The following is a 21,917-nucleotide window of genomic DNA, read 5'->3' on the forward strand; positions in this document are numbered from 1 at the left end:
TAGCCGGGTGGCGTGCGAGGGGGGAATGCAACTCTGCTTACAGAATAAAAAGAGGATGAGGAGGCAAGCCGATGTACCTGCTAAGTACACACAATGCAATTTCCGGACAGATTTACTGTCAGTTCGACAATTTTCAACATGCCTGATCTGATTTCCGATTTTCTGTTCACTTCTATAGGAAATCGTGCAGAAATCAGATAGGACATGTTGGGAATAATCGATCTGACAGTAGATCTGTCAGAAAATTGCATTGTGTGTACCTAGCAGATTGTTTCAGATTAAGGTGCGCAGGTCCCTTTTTAAGCAGACCTGAACAGAGAACCTCCTCTGTTGTGCATCTTTTAGAGCAGAGCATAACCTTTAAAGGACAACTGTAGTGAGAAGAATATGGAGACTGCCATATTTATTTCTTCTTAAACAATACCAGTTGCCTGGCAGCCCTGCTGATCTATTTGGCTGCAGTAGTGTCTGAATCACACCAGAAACAAGCATGCAGCTAATCTTGTCAGATCTGTCAATATGATCAGAAACATCGGATATGCTGCATGCTTGTTCAGAGGCTAGGGTAAAATTATTAGAGGCAGGGGATCAGCAGGACAGCCAGGCAACTGGCATTGCTTATAAGTAAATAATTATGGCAGCTTCCATATCCGTTTCACTTCAGTTGTCCTTTAAAGAAAAACATTTCTTTGTTACAGCTGATACAAATGCTGCAATAAATCTGCAGTGTGTCTACTTCCTGCTTTCTTGTAAGCAGACATGTTAACATTTAGTGCTTTTCAAATGAGCTTCTCTGCAGTCATGTGACACAGAAAGAGATCAAATTAGACAGGCTAAACTGTGTAAATACAGGGTGCATTTCTCTGTTTCCTTCTGTCCTGTGCAAGAGTTCAGCTCCACTAAGTGTCCCCAGTGTGCAGGGGCAGCACTACAGACACGATACAAAGCTGGGGCCAGGGGGAAACACACACAGCAGGAGACAAGTGCACAGGGGGCTGCCTTTTTACAGACAGATGCTCTGCATGGCTGTGTCTCCTCTGCCCCCACAGCAAATAAATAAACATGCAGAGGTGTGAAGGGGCATCACTTCTCCTGATCTCCGTGTCTCCCTCCAGCCGGATTAAACGTGCAGCTGCCGTTTTCAACTACACAGGCATGTTGTTTACCTGCAGTCTGGAGGAGAAGGAGAGACTACATGAGCCGCTCTGAGGCTGTCCCGGAGACCCACGTGGCTCTTATTTCACTCCTGGAAGCTGCTGCTGTATCGTTTTTGTTTTTTTTTTGTTGCTTTACTGCTCTCTCTGTTTTCATTCACGAGAGTGAGAGGCACCGTAATAAAATAGATCCTAATACTCGGAGAGCAGAAGGGAGAATCGGAACAGGAGTCCCGCCCCTTACAACCCGCCCAGCCAATCCCTCCCTGTCTCACCAGAACACATGAGCTGACAGGCAGAGGAGCGCTCCTGCAGTGTAGTGTCAGCCTTTGCTATTGTGCGAGGCTGGCGCTGACTGAAAGCAGGCAATGGAGCGCTCCTATGTGAAGTTTACTAGAAGCTCCAGGCAAGCACATGACAACAGGCGGGCGGGGCTTCAAATCAGCCGGGCGGCCCGCCCACTTAATTAGCCCTGGGGAGAACACTGGAAGTTATTTCCGATGCAGTGGACAGTAAGGCCTCTTTTCCACGAACTGTTGAGCTGTGTGCAGTTACCAGGCAGCAGCAAGCAGTTACCAGGCAGCAGCAAGCAGTTACCAGGCAGCAGCAAGCAGTTACCAGGCAGCAGCAAGCAGTTACCAGGCAGCAGCAAGCAGTTGTGAGAGTTTGAGATGCATTTTCCTGCCTGTAAACAGTTCGTGGAAATGAAGCTTTATAATGGTTTAATCATTGCACCATGAGGCCTGCAGCAATTGCTGCTGACCATACACAGCTCACTACAATGCTGTATAATAGCTATGGCAGGTCAGATTACTGGTGCAGGTGTACAGAAACAGGGTGTAACTGGATGCAGGGCGTGTGCACTTCTATGGCTTCTCTTACGTCAAGCAGCTGGTCACCTGAACTGCTTACAATGCTGTACCGTAACTATGACATGTCAGATGACCGATGCAGGTGTACAGAAGCAGGCTGCATCAGTGGGTGCAGGGTGTGAGTGCGCTTCCACAGCTTCTCTTACATTAGCTAGCTGGTCACCTGTTAATGCAGCATGAAGATAGCAGCAGACGACTTTCAGTGCCGAAAGAAGGTGATGTAACTCCACAGTCCTGGATTAGATACACAGCGGCCAGCGATATTGGGATGAGCAATGAGACCTCTGATGCTGTTCCAGCAGTGTATAAAATGTGCATTTATACATTACCTGTCCTGCACACAATGCCTATCCATCTTCCAAATACACTGCTCTTCCATTAGCCCTATAGACGCCGCCGATACATAGCACACTGGCGGCATATATAGGGCTAACAGAGGAGCAGCGGATTCGGAAGATGGACGGGCACCACGACACAGGACAGTACGTACACATTTATACACTGCGGGAACAGCAGCAAGGCAGGTAAGACTTAGCCGATTCCCGAGAGATTTTATGCTCAAATCGATCAGGAATTGCCTGTGATATATGGGCAGCTGACAGATCTCTCTCCGATCAGACATTTGTGTCTAGGTCGAACCTACCCATCATCGCCTAATGTATGGCTACCTTAAATATACCTGATTTGTTGGATGCAATCTTATCAGGGATGTGGATTCAGAGTTAAAGTCTGAGCAATTTTGGGTACCTGGAGTTGGTAGTTTCATGAACTGAGGATTCGGATCATTTTTGTACCGACTCCACAGCCCTGCATCTTATCTTACTATAAATGTAAGCATACATGAACTGACAACTTTAAGCTTTCCAAACTGTTAAGGCTGTTTTTAACCACTTGAGGACCACAGTGGTAAACCCCCCTAAAGACCAGGCTGTGTTTTGCATAATTGGCCACAGCAGCTTTAGGGCTCGTTATGTGATCGGGGGGTTGGCCCTAGAGCTGCGCAGCCGCAGTAGCGGCTATGCGGACTGCGCAGCCGTGGCCAGCTCCGGCGGCCATCTTTATAGGGGCAGAAGATGCCGACCCGGACCGTGGGGTCGCAGCCTTTCGGGGGGCTATTCACCAGAGGGGACCAGGCGGAACGGCACGGAGGGCGCGGACGGCGTCCTCCGTGCCTTACAAAGCCATGAAGGTAGCTAACTTTTTTTATGTTTTGGGCCCAGATTTTGGCCTCGGAAGTCCTTTAAGGCCAAGCTGCAGGACCGCACAACACAGCACACGAGTGATTCCCCCCTTTTCTCCCCACCAACAGAGCTCTCTGTTGGTGGGGTCTGATCGCTCCCCCCCAGTGTTTATTTTTATAGATATTTATGTGTTTATTATTTTTTACTTTTTTTTTTTTTTTTTTTTTTTTATATATTTATTTAAAACCCTCTTTCCCCCCAGCCAGCCAATCATAGCGATCAGCTCTCATAGGCTTCACCCTATGAGAGCCAATTGCTCTCTTGTCCCCCAGGGGGACAGCCGTGCCACACGGCAGTCCCCAGTACAGCGCTGCTGCCGATCGCAGCGCTGTACATGTAAATAGACTGATCATGCCGTCTAACAGTATTGCCGCTCGGAGACTGAAGAGGGGGCGGAGCTCCGCCCCCTGAGCAGGAGATGCGCGCGCAGCCTGTGCGCGATCTCCTGCAAAATGCAGCCCCAGGACTTGAAGCCAATTGGCGTTAGGCGGTCCTGGGGCTGCCGCTGCGACCACGCCCAAACACCTGGGGAGCAATCAAACCCCACCAACAGAGAGCTGTTAGTAGGGAGAAAAGGTGGGGCCTTGGAAATCACTTGTGTGCTGAGTTGTGCGGCTCTGCAGCAAGGTCTTGAAGCTGCAGTGGCTTATTAAGTAAAAAATGGCCTGGTCAATAGGGGGGTTTAACACCACGGTCCTCAAGTGGTTAAGTATACAAATGTCATGCAGTCCAATCCAGTACTTCAACCTCTCACAAGTCATACCCTGCTAGACCCAGCTGTGTTCCTGCAACTCCCCTTGCTTCAGTGCATGCTCACTACCTTACAACACTGCTCTCAAGTATGGCCACGAAGAACCAACTTGTAAGTTATCTAGGGACCAGTGCCATCTTTTCTACTGTACATAATACATTATAACCGATAGAAAAGCCACTGGAGAACAGCAAAAATGCCAGAAACAGGATTTTAACAGATTCTGCTGATGTGTGGCAGTTCAGATTTCCTTTAATTATTTAAGTATTGTTGTACATGTGTTATTGGACATTTTATCTATACTGTGCATGAACTACGCACATTATTTTAGTACCTACCCAATCACATTAGTGGAATTTCCTGCTGGCTCACCTCAATAACTAGTGCCACAAGTAATATCACATCTGACATCCTGAACTGAGAAACTGAAGGTTTTCATCTGAGGTGCACTGCAGATAATAAAATAGAGGGCAAACCAAATTCTGTTTCATGACAGCACTATAACATCACACAACCATCACAAAAAGCTTTAGCCAAAATGCTCACTGAAAAGATAAGTTGTAACAGCCTTTGTCATGCTGAATACCTGTGAATAAGCAGGGGAAGAAAAACGACACTATGGAAATGTGATAGCAGATTTCTCAGTAAGTACATGCATGACACCTGCAGCCGATGGCACCTGTGTCAGTGACGTCAATAACAGTAGCAAAAGAGATCTGCTCACCTAAGCCTTCAAAAAGCTATGAATATTTCATCGGTTTTGGATTTACTCCGTAAAGACCTTTTCTTAAACACACATAGAACAGACCAGCATTTGATGTGCCCCGAGCCCATACTTACTCTTCTGCTTCCACGAGCAACAAGCCCAACAACCGTCTCCGAACCACTTCAACGTCTACCGGATCTAATACTTCCGCCTTCATGCGCGGATGACATTTGGTCACGTGTGCAGTTCTGACGTGTCCTGTCTTTCAGCTCTCACCGGCAGCCATATTTGCTGTGGGCAAACCACATGTTTAATATATTGAGCTCACCACCCAGTGCTCACACGTCAGTTATGTTTACTGTGATGATGCAGAGAAAGCCTGTTTATTCAGGATGAGCAATATACTCGTTTTTTTTCTTGTTTTTCGGCATTCCGTTCAGCTTAACTTAAAATGGGAGTGAACTTCTGCATTTGCTTGTTTTGCAGTATTTCTAGTACACGCAGTCATTACAACTGTGTAAGGTCTATATATATTCATCAAGCTAACTTTTCACTGAAAGATTTATAGTCCCCTTCAAATTAATGTTTGGAATGTCTAAAGGTAGCCACAGGCCATACAAGGTTTAAAACTTACAGAGTTACAATATATATATTTTTTTCAATTGATTGTTACATTATTCTTATTGATTTATAAAGCTTCAACATAATCCATGGAGATATACAAAGTAAGAAACAAACCTGGGGTACATAATAAATACAGACGATTGTATATACCAATCTAAAAAATACAAAATTGGTAATTACAGTGACAAAAAATGGTGAATAAAATGTATAAGAAATTCCAAGACACAAAAGGGTGCGCGAGCGCTGCCCTTGTGAGCTTACAATCTAAAGGAATAGGGGAGGAACAAGACGTGGGGTAGTATACAATAATCATACCAGTATACCACACTTGTGTTAAATATTTCTCCAATTATGAAAAAAAATGTTAAAAAAATTACTTGAGCTATAAAATTAACAATCTGTAACGATCGGTGTAACACAGAGAGGATCTGATTACCGGTGAACTGCAGTCTCACCAGGAATACAGAATATACCCGATTATTGGTGATCTGCAGTATCACCGATAATCAGATATATCTACTAACCTCTGGACACCAGAAAGAACAAGTGAGTGTTTGATGCAACAGTATACTTTGAGTACTTCTCCAGAAGTATGTTCTAGTGTTGTCCGGATCATGAACGATTCGGATCTTTGATCCGAATCTCTTTTGTGAGTCGAATCATCCAAATCATGAAAATGAACGATTCGGATCACAAAGGGGGCGGGGCCAGGAGCGGCACGCCCCCTCTCAGCGGGCAGCGAGGTCCTGGAAGCACAGAGCAGAGATGTTTCGCTCTGTTAGAGGGGGGCCAAACTTGCACTCAGAGCACAGCAAATAATTAATCCCCAATTGTGCATTGTAATGTGCATATCATATGCCAGGATAAGCAGCACAGATACCAAATGGTTCATAAAAATGTCCCAACCAGAGAGAGAGGAAACAAGTCTGGGAGATGGTGTGGTATGATTGTGGACCTGGAACTTCATGAGCCTGTTTAGTGACACAGATCTCCAGTATGCCCTGCCAAAATTGCCATATCTGGGCCCTATGGGAGTCAGATGTGGATGGTCGTGTTTTGATTATTTGAATATCACATTATTATACAGGAGAAAACCTACTAGCTAATTGTGCGTGTAACGTTGTGTTGACATTCCCAGCCTCCTGCATATTACATCTATAGCTGGGGACTTCAGCTGAATTAACAACCACAACAATCACCAATAAGCATAAATTAGCAAACATACCATAAGAGGACGGAAAACGAGCGTGTGTAATCGGTTACTGTTACCTAGTGCTGGGGGGGGGGGGGGGGGGGGGTAACCTATATAGTCTCGTATGACCTGCTGCAAATTGTGGTATGTGCAATTATTAGTTGGATCCTTCCATATGTGTCTGAGGTGGGTAATTTTATTATGGTAGCAGAGTTTGCAGCAAATGAAGGTAAAGAAGTGTTGAACAGCCAAAGGTGCTATGAATTGCCTGTGTGTCTATTTCCCCATTCATCCTCCCCAATGCTTCACTAGTAAAATGATCCGAGATTCGGATCAAAGATCCGGATCTTTTCAATGATCCGATTCGAATCATCTGAATCATTGAAAAGATCAGAACTTCCCATCTCTAGTATGTTCCTTCCTATGGCCTAGACACTCCAGGGGGGAGGAGCTAGGCTGAGGGTAAGAAGAACAGAGCGTGAGTGACACCCGAAAGGGAGGGTGTCACTAACAGGTCTGGGAACTGCCTCTAACAGTAAGGCCAGTTCTCGAGGTCGGCAAGCCAGGTCGTTAACACACAGACAGATGAGGTACTGATTCAGGAGGCAGATACGGAATCCAATAAACAGACAGGGTTTGGCAACGGAGTATCAGATAAGCACAGTACAGAATCAGGAGGCAAATGCAGAGTCCAGGAACGAGCAGAGTTTGGCAACAGGATATCAGAAATAGCAAGGTACAAGATCAGAGTACAGAGGAATAGTCAGGCAGGCAGAAGGTCATAACAAATAATACAATTTAATGTTCCTAATGCTAAGGTGTGAACGCCTTGATGTCAACACCTTTGGAAACTATGCTAGAACACAGATACAGACAAGGTCTGAGTGCTACCACGTAGTGATCGCAACGGCAGACAACCAGAGAATGACCAGCACCCAGTATATATAGTAAAGCGCTCACCAGCGCCTCCCCTAAGTGCTGGACCAATGGCAGGTGGTGAAATTGTCAGCTGACCCGCCTGGTCAGCTGACCCTTTTCTGGCTGTCATATAAGCTCTGCCTCTCAGCGCGCGCGTGCGCGTCCTTCTGAACCTGTGTGGACTAGCAGTCCCAGCCACACCAGACATGTCTTGCAATGCAACCACTGATTCAGGCGCGGAGACCGCCGCCCTGCTCTCCAAGTGAGCGGCGGTTTCCCTGCGTCCAGTCGCAATGTCAGCTGCTTTGTCATGCTTGCAATCCGCCGCCTCCAACGCGGACTCCACCGCTCTGCCCATGCGGCATGCGGCGGTTTCTTCGCGTTGTGCCGCCATGTTAGACGCGGAAACAGCCGCCTCACTCTGAGCCCTTGCGGCGGCTTTTCCGCATTTCCTCACACAATCTACCCTATACCTTTCAGTGTTCTCTTCAGGCTCTTTTAGCCGGGTGCTCCACCCGGCTAGTTTTGGTCAGCACCCAGCTGTCATTGGCTCACCTCCTCCTATGCTGTAAGCAAAGTTGCACAGAGAAGAATCTGCCCTGCATTCAATTTTCATTAAAAATGATCAGAAAAATCCACCACTCCTTATCGACTCACCTTTAGCTCTATATGAATATAAACATGTGCATGCCCATTGATTCAGGAAATTGATCCAATCAGTGCAGCAGTTGCTGATGAATTAGCTGGCAGCTGGTAAATTCATAGCAACTAGAGGATTTGGTTGGCTAAATTCAATCCTGTCCTTGGGTCTGTGGAGAATGATGTGCGTGAAAGAATATTTTGCTCCTCAGTTTGTAATGTTTATACTGCTGTACACAGGCAAGGTGAAACTTGGCTGAGGCTAGGTGAACACATACCATGACGGGAAAGGCTGCGTTTTATGTCATGTTTCATTTTATGTTGTATGCATTTTTTGTGCGTTTTTTCTGCCTTTTTGGTGCATTTGCTTTAGCGTTTTTTTTTGTTTTTTTTTTACTGTAGATGCGTTTTTCAAGCGTTTTTTGCAAATCACTAGGAAGACAACAGGAAGTGGAAATACATCATAAAACAATTTTTTTTTTTACCAGAAACGCATGGAAAACGCATACCATTGCATTTCAATTGACTTTCATTATGTGCGTTTTTGCTGCAGTTTTGAAGATTATGCAACAAAACCAGCGTTTTTGAAAACGCACGCATCATAAACGCATATGCGTTTTTGATATGCATTTTTTCCTGTGGCCCATAGGCTTCCATTAGCGGCAAAAATGCGTTTCCCACAACACTAGCGTTTATGCTAAGTGTGCGTCTAGCCTGAGGAGACTGTCTCAATCAAGAATCTAACATGTACAGGTGTCCTTCGAGGTCAAGATCCAGCACACCAGATCATTAAATGACACTGATGAGTGAGTAGGGATGGTTAATGAGATGCAAATCATTTCACGTTCATACAGGGTTATGCAAATTCTGTATGGAAATTTATGCAGCTTGAAAATTGATTATTTGAATTCCAACATGGCAGAATTTGATTGGTGCATTTACATGCCACATAATTTTACATACAAGATCTGCATAATCCTGCATCAACTTGGAATTACTTGTATCTTATTGACCATCCCTATGATTGAGTGCATTCTTCCCCTCCTACTCCCCCAGAAGGCGCTCTGTTGTGCGCCATTCCATTTTCCCTTAACTACCTCTCCATAGCAACAATACACGTCGCTTGGCTGTTAGGTCCAGATAGTTATGAATGACAGTAGTTTTAAGTGTCTACACACCTTTAGAGGTTAAGTAGTCCCTGGTGTTTGAGTAGCTCTCGTCGCTGTTACCTTGGAGCTGTTATTGCCAACTGTAGTGTTTGTTGCCCACGATGGCTTAATGGATGTCTTTGAAAAAGTGGTGGGTGTTGTCCCTGGTAATGTCCTCGGTGGATTAGTGCCTATTGTCTCTACCAAAAAGTCTGTTGGGTTCATGCCTGTGGTCCATGGTAAAAATCCCTGGTGGTTTAGTTGCTCTAGTCCCTGGAAATGTAATGGATTTTGCCTCAGTGAAAATGGTGCTGGTAGATTATTGGCTAATATTGGTAAATTGTTTCTGTTGGTTAATGGTAAAATGTCTGTTAGTTTAGTAGCTTTTTATTTCTGGTAAAGTCCCAGGTGATTTAGTTGTTGTTTTCCCTGGTAAAATCCCTGTGGTAGTTTAGTGCCCAATTATGGAAAAAAAAAAACCTGTAGTGGTATAGTGCCTGTTGCCATTTTATGTAAAAGCCCAGAGTTTTAGTAGTATGGATAAGTTGCCAGTCACTAGGGAAGTGAGGATCGTTGTCAAAACTGCATGCCTATCATGGGGATTGTGGCACTGCTGTTGTAATGTGAGCTTTTGGCTCAGAATTCAGACTACTAGAGAGTGCATAAAGGCATGAGCCTGTCAGAGGTGAGAAGCTGCAGACCTACATGCTGCATACTCAATAGATTTATGTACCTAATAGGGTTTCCGCAAATGTTTTGTTTTGTTCGTTCCTTGATTTTTTTGTTTGTGGCTGGATACACTATAATTGCAAATGCACACAATTGCAGCAAGTGTGCACACTGCATGGCTCAAGAACCCAATTATCCCTTGCACCAATCATTGCTGCCTGGGGTGGGGGGGCATCAGGGGGCCACTCATGAACACTTTTTTTTATACTATTTTTGGTACTTATCCGTTAGCCGGGCGCATCCGGCAGGTGGCGCTAATTACTATTCCCCCTCCAGGCCGACATGGATAGTAGGGAAAGATGTAACTCTGGTGGAGTTTTGTTGCCACCTGCCGGATGCGCCCGGCTAATGGATAAGTACCCTATTTTTTTATTATGGACTTTTTTTAAACTATTTTTTATGACTCCTTCTGACACAGTCTCACCTGCACCCTCTCTTATGGGGGCTTCCACTTTAGTCATACTCCTAGAAGTGGTAATAAACATGGTGGTTGTGTAGGCATTCTCCTCTCTGATAAATTCTCCTTTAAGCCACTCGCTCCAAGGGCAAACCCAGGATTTTCAAAGTGGGGATTCCTTAAAGGTCTCCCTCAGCCATGCACAATACAGTATCATAATATGATATGACATCATGCTGGGTACACATAATGCAATTTCCCATCCGACTGACAGGATCTCACAATTATTTCCTAAATGTCCGATCTGCTCCTGATCGACAACGGGATCGATCAGGAGCAGTTTGGATACAGATAACAATGAGGACAGCCAACATTGGTAATGAAGAGGAAGGTGAAGCATTCACCCAGCAGGAGCACGGGGCTGTGCTCATACCTGACTATGTTAATTTCCCTAGAGCTGTTCCATGCTCTGTACACACACTGCTGCTCCATGCTCGGTACACACACTGCTGCTCCATGCTCTGTACACACGCTGCTGCTTCATGCTCTGTACACACACTGCTGCGCCATGCTCTGTACACACACTGCTGCGCCATGCTCTGTACACACACTGCTGCGCCATGCTCTGTACACACACTGCTGCGCCATGCTCTGTACACACACTGCTGCGCCATGGTCTGTACACACACTGCTGCGCCATGCTCTGTACACACACTGCTGCGCCATGCTCTGTACACACACTGCTGCGCCATGCTCTGTACACACACTGCTGCGCCATGCTCTGTACACACACTGATGCGCCATGCTCTGTACACACACTGCTGCTCCATGCTCTGTAAACACACTGCTGTTCCATGCTCTGTTCACACGCTGCTGCTCCATCCAAAGCCAACTGTAGCAGGGAAAGAAAGGGACAGTGCTGTGAGCTGCAGGATGCCTGCAGATATTCTGGTGTCTCATCCTGCACCGGCCCTGGTCTGAGGGGGGATTCTGGGCAGCTGTAATCCCCCCCTGCGTTTGCCTATGCGCTCCAATCCCTTGTCTCTCCCTACCATTCTTTGAAGTCCATGCAGTCGGACTATACTCTTCCTCTAACCTCCAAATTGCAGTTATCTACCTCCAGGCCCTGCTTCTGTTTTCTTAGATAATTTCTCTGCATGGCTCCTCTAGCTCCTGTCTTCTGAAATCTCTACCATTATCATGGGTGATTTTAACATTCCTGTTGACACCAATAATTCTGTCGCCACCAAACTCCTGTCACTCACTTCCTCCTATGGCTTGTTTCAGTGGTCCTCTGCTCCAACTCACACTGATAGCCATATGCTTTACCTCATATCCAATCATGTCTGTTCTGTCACTGATTTTACTAATGCTTCTCTCCCTCTCTTTCACCATAACTTACTAAACTTCTCTCTTTCCTCCTCTTTTCCTACTACGCTGGCACGAGCGTGCTCACATATCTACGCCCCTCTTACCAATGTCCGCCCTCGTCGTGTCAGTTGCCAACCCTGGCCGACGAAAACTACTAAACAACTGAAAAGGTGCTCTAGAGAAGTGGAATTCTGCTGGAGAACACAAGCGAGGACTTAATTTCATACAAAAAAGCCTTAAACAACTTCAGAAATGCACCCTCTGCGGCAAAACAGTCCTATTTTTCTTCCCCTAATATCATCGCACTCGACCGTTTTAAAGGGCCCTTGGGCAAATTTAAGCAAGGGCGCCCCAAAGGGGGTTTAATAGCACTCCCCCCCACCAATAAACACTATCCCACTGCACCCCCAAGGCCCCTGCACATAATTAGCTGCATATCACTTACTTGTCCCGGCGGGCAGCGGCTGCACTGTTTATGCACTCTCTAGCCACGCTTTTGCCTCTCTATCCGGCTGTGCTGTGTAAATACGCGCCAGGTAATGTAGAGGAGGTAGACAACGTGGCTAGAGAGTGCGCAGACAGAGACAAGTATGTGATATGCAGGCAGCAAATGTGCAGGAGCCTCAGGGAGCAGCTGGGGAGGAGGGCCCTTTGACTCTATGGCAGTGCCAGCCCTGCTCCCACTTCCACAATCCAAAGCTCTTGTTTGGCACTTTTAACTCCCTTTTCCCTCCCCCTCCTTTATCATGCTTATCAGCTGAAGCATTCACAGCATACTTCACTGATAAAATTGACAAAATCCGAAGTGGTTCAGAAGCCTCTGAATCCGGTAGAGGTAGTCAGTCATCCTCGCTTCCACCCCCCAGCATAGGTAGTCAGGTATCTTCGCTCCCTCCTACCACAGTATATGTAGTCAGGTATCTTCCCTCCTACCACAGTATAGGTAGTCAGATGGCCCAGCTTCCTCGCATCCCCCCCATCCCAGTATAGGTAGTCAGATGTCCTCGTTGCCCTTTCCCCTCCAGTATAGGAAGTCAGACAACCTCCCTTCATCGCTTCCCAGCATACCGGTAGGTAGTCAGACATTCACGCTCTCCCCCCTAGTCCAGTATAGGAAGTCAAGCATCTTCGCCCTCCCAGTATATGTAGTCAGACATCCTCGCTCCCACCCCCAGCCCAGTATATAGAGTCAGACGTCCTCACTCCATCTCCCCCCCCCACCAGTATAGGTAGTCAGATGTCCTTACTCCCTCCCCCTTCCTTCTCCAGCCCAGTATAGGTAGTCACAAACAACTGACTGTGAGCCACATAAATACAACACATGTCACCATGATAAATATCAGTATGAATGAATTACATTAAACTAAATATACAGGCAGGGAACACACTTGACAGTTTTCGTACACATTTTCTGCACATAAAAACTGAGAACTCATGTTAATCAATGGGCTAGTTCACACTAGCCTTGTTCACATCTAAAATCGCAATCGCTGACACCAGCAAGTTTGTGAGTTTTTTTTTTAGTGCCTCCCAGCGCTTACCTGCACATTAGTTTTTTTAACAGTGCTTTTTCTGTATCAATTACAGTAGCTGCTGTGAGAAAACGTGCACGTTTTTCTGCATAGAAACACACTTGGTGTGCAGAAAATGTATGCAGAAAAACGTGCGCAGGTAGTTACGCGTATAGGTAGTTACAAGTCCTCGCTCCCCCCCCCTCCCCCAGTATAGGTAATCTGACGTCCTCGCTTCCCCCCCCCCCCCTTCCTCCCCAGGCCCAGTATAGGTAGTCAGCAACCTCCCTTCCCCATCTCAGTAGTCAGACGTCCTCCCTATTCCCACTCCTGCCTTCGAAAAAGCTATAAAAAGTTCAAAAGAAACATAGGCAATAACAAGGTAAGTAAAACCCTGAACACAGATCTGGCATATAGAGGCACACACGATGACTAAAGCATCCACAGCATTTACCCTGCACAATATGTAATAAAACTTTACGAGCATTAAGCCCCATCTACACGGAGGGACATTGTAGCGATCTTCCGCGTGCCCGCCGCGTCCCCGCCGCATTCGATTCCCCGCTCGTGCCCGCTTGTCCCCGCCGGCGCCGCTTATCTCCCGCACGATTCCCTGCCATTGTCCCCTCGCAGGGATCGAGCAGGGAATCGGCGGTACGGAGATCCGTCCTGTCGGATCTTATCAATCGAGCCGCATCAGCGGCTCGATTGATAAGCAGCATCGCGGCCGCATCTACTCGTGTAGATGCGGCTTTAAAGCTGTACTTTATCCATACTGTTTGAACAGACTTATAAATGGCACCAAATGGAGGTACCTGCTAGGCTGCTCTGCCTGCACTGATGCTATCAGATGCTTGAGGCACCACCAGCAGCACTGACAGGAAGACACACTGATGGGAGATGGTGTTGAGGGAAGGGACAGAGTTTAGTAATGAAATTGTCACTGTAGTACCTGCATTTTACAGGACTATAAGTCAGAAATGTAGGCCTGACCCGTATACAAGTCATCATCAATAATTTATTTTAACAATTCAGACTTACATTTCCAGACTTATAGTCAAGTATATACTGTACATTATATAAGCATATATACACAGATATTTTAGTCTGTTTTGTGATAGTGGTCCTTTAACTAGTGTGATATTCTGGGGATTTTAACTCATTGGTAGAGGAGATCACAAGCATGAAGGGTCACAACATATCAGCCAGTGAGTCTTCTTAGGGATTAAAAACAAAACAATATCACTTTGTCAGTCAAACAATGTCCAAACAGCAACAAAATAAACCACACTGGGTATTCGGTAGGGTTGTAGTCACATACATAATACACAACCTTCTGCACCAACTCTAGCTCAGGCTTCTTGCCTTCTGCAGTGTAAGGAAACGCGGAAAAGCCGCCGTCTCTCAAGGTGAGGCGGCTGTTTCCGCGTCCAGCATGGCGTCACAACGCGGAAAAAACGCCGCATGTCGCATAGGCAGTACGGCGGAATCCGCATTGGTAACGGCGGAATCCGCATTGGTAACGGCGGAATCCGCATCAGAGGCGGCTTCCGCACTCGAGACTTTGCTAAACAGCTCTGGTGTGGCTGGGACTCATAGTCCACCTGGATTCAGAGTTACACGCGCGCGCGCACAGAGGCAGAGTTTAAATAACAGTCAGAAGGGAGTCAGCTGACCAGCGGGGTCAGCTGACATTTTCCACTGCTCCCATTGGACCAGCAATTAAGGAGGTCCTGGAAAGGTCCTTGTGTATATATACTGCTGGCTGTTCACTTGCTCCTTGTCTGGCGTTGCGATCACATACGTGGAAGCACCCAGATCCGTAGTCAGATCCGCAAGTGTGCCGGGACCAGCTGGAGCTGTAATCCTACACTTAGCTAGATTCTTTTGATAGCTAAAGTACTAGTTTGATTGTGATTATCTGTTATGACCTATTTGCCTGCCTGACTATCCTCCTGAAACTTTGATCCTGTACCTCGATATTTCTGATACTCCGTTGCCGAACCCCGGCTCGTCCTTAGACTCTGCTTCTGCCTCCTGATCTTGTACCTCGATATTTCTGATTCCCTGTTGCCGAACCCTGCCTGTACCTTGACTCCGCCTTTGCTTTACGATACTGTACGTTATCTGTCCGTGTGTGTACGACCTGGCTTGTCCGACCTCGAGAACCGACCTCACTGTTGGAGGCGGTTCCCCGTCCTGTCAGTGACACCTTCTCCAGAGTGTCACTTTCAGATCAGCCTTCCTACTGTCAGTCTGACTCCTCCCGTCTTGGAGAGCTCAGGTCTGCGGAAGGAATCTGTGCAGTACTCCTTGCTGCACTGAGGCTTAGTCCTCTGTGTTACTGTTACACCAAACACTACACTCTACTCAGGTGAACAGAGGTTAGCTAGTATATCGGATTATCGGTTATACTACAGATCACATATAATCTGGTATACATCTGTATTCCCTGTGATACTGCAGATCACTGGTAATCAGATCCTCTCTGTGCTCACCGATCGTTACAGAACGCCAGACCAAAAAACAGATGGAAACACGCGCTGATCCTCTGACTGTGCTTGCCACTTCGGTGGACAGTATCTATCAAGCACTGGGCCAGCACAAAGCCTTAATCGATGCCCTATCAGGCTCAGTGCGAACCCTCCAGACGTCAGTTGATTCAGTGCGATCCCCTCCTAGTGACGACATTCGCATGCCTGTACCTGATAAATTTTCCGGCCACAAGTCTGACTTCCGGAATTTTAAGAGTAGAGTGTTATCGTACTTCGAGTTGAGACCCCGATCTTCGGGGACTGAGACCCAACGGGTCACCTTTTATTAAAACTTTGCTGACTGGTGACTCCCAGTCATGGGCATACAACCTGCCTCCTACCGATACTGTTCTGACCTCGGTAGAGGAATTCTTTAAGGCCATGGCCGTAATTTACGACGACCCTGACCTTGCTGCATCCTCTGAGCGGAAGCTCAAACTTTTGCGGCAAGGCAGAGGTTCGGTCGAGGATTATGCGGCAGAATTTCGTAGATGGTCAGTCACCGCCAGATTCGACAATTTTGCCCTGATGGATTACTTCCTGTCCGGGTTGTCGGAGGAGGTTTCCGACCTAATGTTAACTGTACCCGAGCCTAAGACAGTCGATGAGGCCATATCATCAGCCATTCGAGTTGATCGTAGGCTACGCCATCAGAGGCAGACTAGGGGCAGTCACCGTATCAGGGTGACATCTTATGCGGCACCATCTGCTACACCCCTAGTAGCACCATCTCCGCCTGTCTCACCCTCTCTGGCCTTGCCTCCGCCCGAACCAATGCAGATTGGTCGATCGAAACTGACCCAGGTGGAGCGAAGGCGGAGAATGACGGAACAGTTGTGCCTGTACTGTGCTGCAGCAGGGCATAGGGTGCGAAACTGCCCTAACAGGTCGGGAAACGGGTCTGCCTAGGAGTAGTGGGGGGTGACACCCTGGGCACACAATCCTCACCCCTTAAAGAAAGAAAATTGCTTCTCCCTTGTACTGTCACATGGGATGATAAGTCTGTAGCCACTGAAGCTTTTATCGACTCCGTCTCAGCGGCTAATTTTATGAACTTCGAATTTGCTCAGGAGTTGGGTCTACCACTCACTCCCGTGAGACCCCCCATTCAGGTCACGGCAGTGGACGATTCCCCTTTGCAACGGAATCGTGCCCTGTCACAGACTCCGCTGGTGAAGCTCACCATAGGGGTATTGCATGGGGAACAGTTACAATTTTTTGTGTTACACATGTCAACCTCCACCATTATCCTAGGCATGCCGTGGTTACAAATTCATTCTCTGCAGATAGACTGGGCCACAGGGCAGTTAACAGCTTGGTCACCTCATTGTTTCCAGCAATGTTTGGGGAGGCTGACATTAGGTCAAACCAGGGTACAGGTGAAAGGTGTACCGGAACAGTACTCGGATTATGCTGATGTGTTCTGTCCCAAGGCTGCAAATAAATTGCCCCCACATCGCCCGTTTGACTGTCCTATTGACCTTCGTTCTGGTTGTATGCCTCCTCGAGGCCATTTGTATAATTTATCTGGCCCCGAAAAACTAGCCATGCAGGAGTATATCCGAGAGAACTTGGCCAAGGGCTTCATTCGGCCGTCCCGGTCACCCGCTGGGGCAGGTTTCTTTTTTGTTAAGAAGAAAGACGGGGGCTTACGGCCTTGTATCGATTATCGTGGCCTTAACAAAATCACAGTGAAGAATCGCTACCCGTTGCCACTTATAGACGATTTATTCACACAGGTCACGGAGGCTAGGATATTTTCAAAACTAGATTTACGGGGGGCATACAATCTGGTGCGTATAAGAAAGAGCGACGAGTGGAAGACGGCCTTCAATACCCCTGACGGGCATTACGAGTACAGGGTGATGCCCTTCGGGTTATGTAATGCCCCGGCCGTCTTCCAGGAACTCATCAATGAGGTTTTTAGGGAGGTGTTAGGGAAGTTCGTTTTAGTCTACTTAGACGACATTCTCATCTTTTCTAACAACCTCTCTGAACACAGAACCCATGTCAGGAATGTATTAGAAAAACTGAGGCAGAATATGTTATACGCTAAACTCGAGAAGTGTATTTTTGAGGTTACGTCGGTTGCCTTTCTGGGATATATAATCTCCACCTCAGGTCTGTCTATGGACCCTGCCAAGGTCTCCGCGGTCCTGGAGTGGCCGCAGCCGGTGGGGTTAAAGTCGTTACAACGGTTCTTGGGGTTTGCGAACTATTATAGAAGGTTTATAAAGGGGTACTCCACAGCAGTCGCACCCCTCACTAGCCTTACTAAAAAAGGGGCAGACACCACTCATTGGCCTCCCGAGGCCTTACAGGCATTTTCTACTTTAAAAGGGTTGTTCTGCTCAGCGCCCATACTGAGACACGTGGACACTTCCTTCCCGTTTATTGTTGAGGTAGACGCCTCGGAGGTCGGGGTGGGGGCTGTGCTGTCTCAGCGTTCTGGTCTCCAGGGTAGATTACACCCGTGTGCCTATTTTTCCCGGAGGTTCTCTCCGGCAGAGAGAAACTACGATATAGGCAACAGGGAGCTCCTAGCCATCAAATTGGCCTTCGAAGAGTGGCGTCATTGGCTAGAGGGAGCTGAGCACACTATCACGGTTTATACCGACCACAAGAATCTGGAATACATCGAAGGGGCTAAAAGGTTAAGCCCTCGGCAGGCTCGAGGGTCTCTATTTTTCTCGAGGTTTACATTCTTGATTACGTACACGCCAGGTAGTAAGAATACCAAGGCAGATGCACTCTCTAGGTGTTTCGAGCCGGAGACAGCACAGCCCTCTGTTCCCGAGACCATTGTCCCACGAAGAGTGGTGTTAGCCGCTACTGAGACTTGGGAGGACTGGAAGGAGACTTTGAGTCCTTTCCAGCAGGATATCCCGGAAGGGAAACCAGACGGGGTGTTGTTTATCCCGTTACCATTCCGTCTCCAGATCTTGGAGATGGTTCACGCTCATAAAAATGCGGGACATCCTGGGGCGTCTAGAACGCAAGATCTCGTGGCCAGATGTGCATGGTGGCCTTCGCTAGCAGCTGACTGCAAAGAGTTTGTCAAGGAATGTGCGGTGTGCGCAAAAAGCAAGCCCTCCCGGCTGGCATCTGTAGGTACACTGCAGCCTTTGCCCACCCCGAGTGAACCATGGACCCACTTGTCCATGGATTTTGTGGGAGAGCTTCCTAGGTCTGAAGGCATGTCGGTCATCTGGGTGGTGGTCGACCGTTTCAGTAAAATGGCCCACTTCGTGCCCCTGAAGGGACTCCCCTCGGCCCAGGAACTGGCCGATTTATTTATCACCCATGTCTTCCGACTGCATGGCATTCCAGAAGACATAGTATCCGATCGGGGAGTCCAGTTTGTTTTAAAATTTTGGAGGGCATTCTGTCACCAAATGGGCATGAAACTGTCGTTTTCCTCGGGTTACCACCCACAGACAAATGGCCAGACGGAGAGGGTCAACCAATCGTTAGAGCAATTTCTGAGATGTTACGTTGCCGAGGCGCAGAGTGATTGGGTTAAATTTTTACCTTATGCAGAATTTGCCCACAACAACTTAAAGAGTTCTTCCTCAGGTTTCTGTCCATTTCAGATAGTAACCGGTAAACTACCTAAATTCTCTCCGTTGCCAATTGCGTCCACTCCATTTCCAGCCTTGGAGGCTTGGCAAAGATCATTTAAGGACATGTGGTGGACCATTAAGAATAATCTGGTAAAAGCATTTCAGAGTCAGAAAGGTCAGGCTGACAAAAAACGCTCGTTAGAGTGGAAATTTCAACCAGGAGATTTGGTTTGGGTGTCAACCCGTCACCTGACCTTGAGACAACCTTCTGACAAGCTTGGTCCCAGGTTTGTGGGTCCATTCCCGGTAGTCAGGAGGATCAACGATGTTACTTATACCGTTGACCTTCCCACCAGCATGCGGGGGGTAAGGTCCTTCCAGGTGTATCTTCTTAAACCAGCAGTCCAGGTGGGCCCCACTCCTCCTCCTCCTGTGTTAGTAGATGCCCAACCCGAATATGAAGTGGAAAAAATTTTAGATTCACGCACGGTACAAAACTCGGTACAGTACCTCGTACATTGGAAAGGGTACGGCATTGAGGAGAGGCAATGGGTACCGGGCTCACGCATGCATGCAGACGAGTTAAGGAGGGAGTTTCATGCCTTACACCCCGAGAAACCTGGTAGGAGTTGTCCGGAGTCCTCTCCTCGGGGGGGGGGGGGGGGGGGGGGGAGGGTACTGTAAGGAAACGCGGAAAAGCCGCCGTCTCTCAAGGTGAGGCGGCTGTTTCCGCGTCCAGCATGGCGTCACAACGCGGAAAAAATGCCGCATGCCGCAATTAGGGAGGTCCTGGAAAGGTCCTTGTGTATATATACTGCTGGCTGTTCACTTGCTCCTTGTCTGGCGTTGCGATCACATACGTGGAAGCACCCAGATCCGTAGTCAGATCCGCAAGTGTGCCGGGACCAGCTGGAGCTGTAATCCTACACTTAGTTAGCTAGATTCTTTTGATAGCTAAAGTACTAGTTTGATTGTGATTATCTGTTATGACCTTTTTGCCTGCCTGACTATCCTCCTGAAACTTTGATCCTGTACCTCGATATTTCTGATACTCCGTTGCCGAACCCCGGCTCGTCCTTAGACTCTGCTTCTGCCTCCTGATCTTGTACCTCGATATTTCTGATTCCCTGTTGCCGAACCCTGCCTGTACCTTGACTCCGCCTTTGCTTTACGATACTGTACGTTATCTGTCCGTGTGTGTACGACCTGGCTTGTCCGACCTCGAGAACCGACCTCACTGTTGGAGGCGGTTCCCCGTCCTGTCAGTGACACCTTCTCCAGAGTGTCACTTTCAGATCAGCCTTCCTACTGTCAGTCTGACTCCTCCCGTCTTGGAGAGCTCAGGTCTGCGGAAGGAATCTGTGCAGTACTCCTTGCTGCACTGAGGCTTAGTCCTCTGTGTTACTGTTACACCAAACACTACACTCTACTCAGGTGAACAGAGGTTAGCTAGTATATCGGATTATCGGTGATACTGCAGATCACATATAATCTGGTATACATCTGTATTCCCCGTGATACTGCAGATCACCGGTAATCAGATCCTCTCTGTGCTCACCGATCGTTACATGCAGCCACACTGTAGGCACAGAACTCTGCTTCTGTGCCTTCCCTGCCCTCGGGTTATCTTCTGGGTTACTGCATACCACCCCTGCTTCAATCTACAGAAACAATGGCTCTTCAGTGACACCCAGCCATGGGCCTAATGGCAGTCCACGGCCACTCACCAGGCTTCCCCTGATTTACAAGTACTGGAGTACAACTTCCTCCAGCACTTTACAGCCCAGCAGCTTCCCTGCTGCCCCAGGCCTGCCAGCCTTTCTGCTGCACAGCCTTTCAGGAGTCTCTTTGCTCCACACACACAGCCCACTGCATACTGAGTGATGCAGCTTTTAAAGCAATTCATGCAGGTGAGCCAATTAACCCACCGTCTGCCAGACTCAGGCCTGGACTTGGAGGAGTGGCGTGTAAGGCCCACCCTTCTTCCAATACACGCCAATCCTGGATCCCAAACTAATCTGCACAACAGTGATGTTGCTAGATTGCAACAACACTTACTATCAGGGATGCTCGAATGTACCCAAATTCGATTCGAGTACTTTGAAATTCGGGTCCGGGTCAAATTCGGATTCGGACGGTTCGAATGGACTCAAATTCAATTCAGACGGATTCGAATCCGGGTAAGGGGAAAATTTGGCCGTGATCACAAATTCGTGACAGTAGCTGAATCCGAATTCGTAAACACGGGTTTAACACCCGTGATCAAGGCCGAATTCGAGAGTAAAATTCGGATACATTCGAATTCGTGATCGGTTTTTAATCCTCGAATTCGACTGCTGGATTCATAAAAAACTACCTGTGATCACGGGTAAATTCGAATTTGCGAATTCTGAGAGCAACCCTGGTTACCATCCAGGACTTCCATCCACAACCAGACCAGAAACAGGCAGACATCTGCAGGGGGGTAGCTAAGGGTGGACAAGAGGGGGCATATGTCCCCAGGTGCAGTGATTTAGGGGCGCTCAGTGGCTGCCTGCCACCGCTGGCAGAATATCTACCATGATGCA

General features: G+C 47.7%; 1 protein-coding gene across 1 annotated transcript in view; it reads right to left on the minus strand.

Moving 5' to 3' along the window:
* Positions 1-4,985, minus strand: part of C1GALT1C1 (C1GALT1 specific chaperone 1) — a 62,338-nt gene extending 57,353 nt beyond the window's left edge. The window contains exon 1 of the mRNA XM_068247528.1: positions 4,859-4,985. The gene's annotated coding sequence lies outside the window, so the exon portion shown is untranslated. The remainder of the gene's footprint in view (positions 1-4,858) is intronic.
* Between the last annotated feature and the right edge of the window lie 16,932 nt (positions 4,986-21,917).

This window comes from Hyperolius riggenbachi, chromosome 8 (genome assembly GCF_040937935.1).
Source record: "Hyperolius riggenbachi isolate aHypRig1 chromosome 8, aHypRig1.pri, whole genome shotgun sequence".
NCBI lineage: Eukaryota > Metazoa > Chordata > Amphibia > Anura > Hyperoliidae > Hyperolius > Hyperolius riggenbachi.